Consider the following 6,000-nt stretch of genomic DNA (forward strand, 5'->3'; position numbering starts at 1 on the left):
ATGGCAGATGAAGTATAATGTGGATAAATGTGAGGTTATCCACTTTGGTGGTAAAAACAGAGAGACAAACTATTATCTGAATGGTGACAGATTAGGAAAAGGGGAGGTGCAACGAGACCTGGGTGTCATGGTACATCAGTCATTGAAGGTTGGCATGCAGGTACAGCAGGCGGTTAAGAAAGCAAATGGCATGTTGGCCTTCATAGCGAGGGGATTTGAGTACGGGGCAGGGAGGTGTTGCTACAGTTGTACAGGGCCTTGGTGAGGCCACACCTGGAGTATTGTGTACAGTTTTGGTCTCCTAACCTGAGGAAGGACATTCTTGCTATTGAGGGAGTGCAGCGAAGGTTCACCAGACTGATTCCCGGGATGGCGGAACTGACCTATCAAGAAAGACTGGATCAACTGGGCTTGTATTCACTGGAGTTCAGAAGAATGAGAGAGGACCTCATAGAAACTTTTAAAATTCTGATGGGTTTAGACAGGTTAGATGCAGAAAGAATGTTCCCAATGTTGGGGAAGTCCAGAACCAGGGGTCACAGTCTAAGGATAAGGGGTAAGCCATTTAGGACCGAGATGAGGAGAAACTTCTTCACCCATAGAGTGGTGAACCTGTGGAATTCTCTACCCCAGAAAGTTGTTGAGGCCAATTCACTAAATATATTCAAAAAGGAGTTAGATGAAGTCCTTACTACTAGGGGGATCAAGGGGTATGGCAAGAAAGCTGGAAATAGCAGAGGCTCTGACCATCATTTTCCAATCCTCTCTGGCTACAGGTGTGGTGCAGGAGGACTGCTAACATGGTCCCTTTGTTTAAAAAGGGAGAAAGGGATAGACCGAGTAACTACAGGCCAGTCAGCTTAATCTCGGTGATGGGAAAATTATTGGAAAAAATTCTGAGGGACAAGATAAATCTTCATTTAGAAAGACATGGATTAATCAAGGACAGTCAGCATGGATTTGTTAAGGGAAGGTCATGTCTGACTAACTTGATTGCATTTTTTGAGGAGATAACAAGGAGTGTCGATGAGGGTAGTGCATTTGATGTAGTGTATATGGATTATAGCAAGGTTTTTGATTCGGTCCCAAACGGCAGACTGGTCACAAAAGTAAAAGCCCATGGGATTGGCTCAGAGGCAGGAAGCAAAGGGTAATGGTAGATGGCTGCTTTTGTGACTGGAAGAATGTTTCCAGTGGGGTTCCGCAGGGCTCTTGCTTTTTGTGATATATACCAATGATTTGGATTTGAATGTAGGGGATATGATTAAGAAGTTTGCAGATGATACTAAAATCGGCTGTGTGGTTGATAATAAAGAAAAAAACTGTAGACTGCAGGAAGATATCAATGAGCTGGTCAGGTGGGCAGAACAGTGGCCAATGGAATCCGGAGAAGTGTGAGGTAATGCATTTGGAGAGGGCTAACAAGGCAAGGAAATACACATTAAATAGTAGGACACTGAGAAGTGTTGAGGAACAAAGAGACCTTGGAGTGCATGTCCGCAGATCCCTGAAGGTAGCAGGCCAGGTAGATAAGATGGTTAAGAAGGCATTCGGAATACTTGACTTTATTAGCCGAGGCATAGCATACAAAAGCAGGGAGGTTATGCTTGAACTGTATAAAACACTATTTAGGCCACAGCTAATGTATTGCGTGCAGTTCTGGTCACCACATTACAGGAAAGATGTGATTGCACTAGAGAGGGTACAGAGGAGATTTATGAGGATGTTAACTGGACTGGGGAATTTTAGCTATGAGGAAAGATTAGATAGGCTGACTTTGTTTTCTTTGGAACAGAGGAGGCTAAGGGGAGACCTTATTGAGGTATATAAATTATGAGGAGCCTAGATAGAGTGGATAGGACGGACCTATTTCCCTTAGTAGAGGGGTCAACAACCAGGGGGCATAGATTTAAAGTAATTGGTAGGTTCAGAGGGGATTTGAGGGGAAATTTCTTCACCCAGAGAGTGGTGGGGGTCTGGAACTCACTGCCTGAAAGGGTGTTTGAGGCAGAAACCCTCACTACATTTAAAAAGTACTTGGATATGCACTTGAAGTGCCGTAACCTAAAGTGCTACGGACCAAGAGCTGGAAAGTGGGATTAAGCTGGATAGCTCTTTGTCGGCCGGCACGGAAACGATGGGCTGAAATGGCCTCGTTCTGTGCTGTAAATTTGTATGATTCTATGATTCTATCAGACTGAGAGCACCAGTGCCGACTGAGTTAACCCACAGTCACTCAGAGATCAGTCTGAGTTAACCCACAGCAACCCAGGGATCAGTCTCAGAGCACCCAGTGCTTACTTAACCCGGGGCTCAAACTGAGAGCACCCAGCACTGACTGAGTTAACCCACAGACACCGAGGTTTCAATCTGCATTAACCACTAGGCACCTAGAGATCAGCCTGAAAAGACATATCTCAGAAGGGACTGTAAAAGGCTATACAAAATATTTAATTAAAAAGTAAGCCAAGCACAATACCGCTAGATATGACTAAGCAGCAGGACAACAGGTTGTGAAGAGAATGTTTAGAACAGGAAAGAAAAGGAAATAATGAATTTGCATTTATATAGCACTTTTCATGACCCTAATACATCCCAAAATGTTTCATGAAGTGTAGTGTGGGTTGTGTTACACTCATAATAAATGGTGATACTGAGTACTGTGTGTAATGAGCAAGTGTGACCTTAGCTCCTTTATTAAGGTTCCAGAGCACAGGTACCTCGTGGGTGGCCTGCTTATACACTGTGCTCCCAAGGGATGCTGGGATGTAGGCCCTCTGGTGTACAGGTGTGATGCAGGTTACAAGGGGTTAAATACATAACATTGCTCCCCGGTGAAGTCAACGGTATACTTATTTACAAGGTGAGACGATCTGGGGCTTTGCGCTCCCTTGTCGATCGTCTCAGTACAAATGCTGGTGTGGGTGGGTTGGTCAGTTCTTCATTGGGCCTTTGGGCAGCCGGCCTTGCTGGGCTGCTGGAAATGTTGAGTTCAGTTTCGTGGTCAACTGTGATGTCAGTTGCCACTTGTGTGTGTGTGTTGGAGGGTCAAAGTTGGTGGTATCCTCTTCAGGTTGTTCGTAGCTGCTGGTGAACCGCAATTTGATTTGGTCCAAGTGTTTTCTGTGCGTTTGTCCATTGGTCAGTTTGACATGAAATACCCTACTCCCCTCTTTGGCTGTGACCGTGCCAGCGAGCCATTTGGGACCATGTCCATAATTGAGCACAAATTCATCTCAGTATCACGTGACAAATTTGTGCGGTCATGATACACAATTTGTTGATGCCGCTTGTTTTCCACGTGATCATGTAGATCAGGGTGGACAAGAGAGAGCCTTGTTTTAAGTGCCCTTTTCATGAGCAGCTCAGCTGGGGGAATCCCGGTGAGTGAGTGGGGTGTGGTGCGGTAGCTGAGCAGTACTCGGGACAACCGGTCTGCAGGGAGCCTTCCGACACACATTTCAAGCTTTGCTTGATGGTCTGAACTGCCTGTTCTGCCTGGCCATTGGATGTGGGCTTGAACGGGGCAGATGTGACATGTTTGATCCCATTGCGGGTCATGAATTCTTTGAATTCAGCACTGGTGAAGCACGGCCCATTGTCGCTGAGTAGGACAGCAGGCAAGCCGTGCGATGCAAACATGACTCGTAGGCTTTCAACGGTGGCCGTGGATGTGCTTACAGACATTATTGCACATTCAATCCATTTTGAGTAAGAATCCACAACAACCAAAAATATTTTGCCTAGGAATGGGCCCGCATAGTCTACATGGATCCTCGACCATGGTTTGGATGGCCATGACCACAAACTTAGCGGGGCCTCTCTGGGTGCATTGCTCAACTGAGAGCAAGTGTTGCACTGGCGCACACATGACTCTAAATCTGAGTCGATGCCAGGCCACCACACATGGGATCTGGCTATGGCTTTCATCATTACGATGCTTGGGTGTGTGCTGTGCAGTTCGCGAATAAATGTGTCTCTGACTTTCTTGGGCAAGACCACGCAATTGCCCCACAAAAGAAAGTCCGCCTGCAGGGACAGCTCATCTTTGCGTCTGTGGAACGGCTTAATCGCTTCCTGCATCTCCACTGGGACACTGGATCAGCTCCCATGGAGGACACAGGTTTCTACCAAGGGCAGTAAAGGATCCTGGCTGGTCCAGGTCTTGGTCTGGCGGGCCGTAACGGGGGACTTCTCGTTCTCAAATGCCTCCATGACCATGAGCAAGTCCACTGGCTGTGCCATTTCCACCCCGGTGGTGGGCAATGGTAACCGACTGAGAGCATCTGCGCAGTTCTTTGTGCCCGGTCTGTGGAAGATTACATAGTTGTATGCCGACAGCGTAAGCACCCATCTTTGGACGCGGGCATAGGCATTGTTATTAATCCCTTTGCTCTCCGAGAATAGCGATAAGAGCGGCTTGTGGTCAGTTTCAAGCTCGAATTTGAGGCCAAATAAGTACTGGTGCATTTTTTTTTTTACCCCGTATACGCACACCAGAGCCTCTTTTTCAACCATGCTGTAGGCCCTTTCGGTCTTGGATAAACTCTTGGATGCATACGCAACTGGTTGCAAAATTCCCGATTCATTAGCCTGTTTGTAACACACACCCGACCCCCTATGACGACGCATCGCAAGCTAACACCAATCATTCACATGAGTTACACAGGACAAGCAGTTTATTAGAACACAATAAGTTTCTGGCTTTCTTAAAGCCAGCTGCTTGTGAATTCCCCCATACCCAGTCGTCTCCCTTGCGCAGTAGCGCATATAGGGGTTCTAGCAGGGTGCTTAACCCAGGTAGGAAATTACCGAAGTAGTTAAGGAGTCCCAGGAACGACCGCAGCTCCGTCACATTCTGCGGTCGCGGCGCCTTCTTGATGACCTCCATCTTGGCGTCGGTGGGTCTGATGCCGTCTGCTGCGATTCTCCTTCCTAAGAATTCGACGTCCTGTCCCAGAAAAACACACTTCGAGCGTTTCAACTTGAGCCCCACGCGATCCAACCGACTAAGAACCTCTTCCAGATTCTTCAAGTTCTCCAAGGTGTCCCGACCTATAAGCAATATGTCGTCCTGGAAGACCACTGTGCAAGGAACCGACTTTAGCAGGCTCTCCATGTTCCGCTGGAAGATCGCTGCGGCCGACCAAATCCCGAACGGGCACCGGTTGTAGATAAACAGACCTTTGTACGTGTTGATGCAAGTGAAGCCTTTCGAAGACTCCTCCAGCTCCTGCGTCATGTAGGCCGCGGTCAGGTCCAGCTTAGTGAACATCGTCCGTCCAGCCAGGGTCGCGAATTGGTCGTCTGCCTTGGGTAGCGGGTACTGGTCCTGCAGTGAAAAACGGTTAATCGTTACTTTATAGTTCCCGTAAATTCTAACCTTACCGTCCTCCTTGAGTATCAGAACAATCGGACTGGCCCAGTCGTTGAATTCCATCGGTGCGATGATGCCTTCACGTTGCAGCCTGTCCAGCTCGATTTCCAATTTTTCACGCATCATGTCTGATACCACCTAAGCCTTGTGGTGGATGGGTCGCGTACCGGGAACCAAATGGATCTACACTTTCGCCCCCGAAAAGCTTCCAATGCCTGGCTCGAATAACAAAGGGAACTTACTTAGAACCTGGGTACATGCGGTGTTGTCGATGGACGAAAGCGCTCGGATGTCGTCCCAGTTCCAGCGGATTTTCCCCAGCCAGCTTCTGCCAAACAACGTGGGGCCATCCCTTGGCACAATCCACAGCGGGAGTTCATGTACTGCTCCATCATAGGAGACTTTGACTTCAGCACTGACAATTACAGGGATTAGTTCCTTGGTGTAAGTCCTTAGTTTGGTGTGAATGGGGCTGAGTTTGGGCCTGTGTGCCTTCTTCCCCCACAGCCTGTCGAAGGCTTTTTTACTCATTATGGACTGACTTGCTCCCGTGTCCAGCTCCATAGACGCTGGAATACCGTTCAGTTCAACTTTCAACATTATTGGTGGGCATTTCGTCGTGA

The sequence above is a fragment of the Pristiophorus japonicus genome, chromosome 1 (genome assembly GCF_044704955.1).
Source record: "Pristiophorus japonicus isolate sPriJap1 chromosome 1, sPriJap1.hap1, whole genome shotgun sequence".
Taxonomy (NCBI): Eukaryota; Metazoa; Chordata; class Chondrichthyes; family Pristiophoridae; genus Pristiophorus; species Pristiophorus japonicus.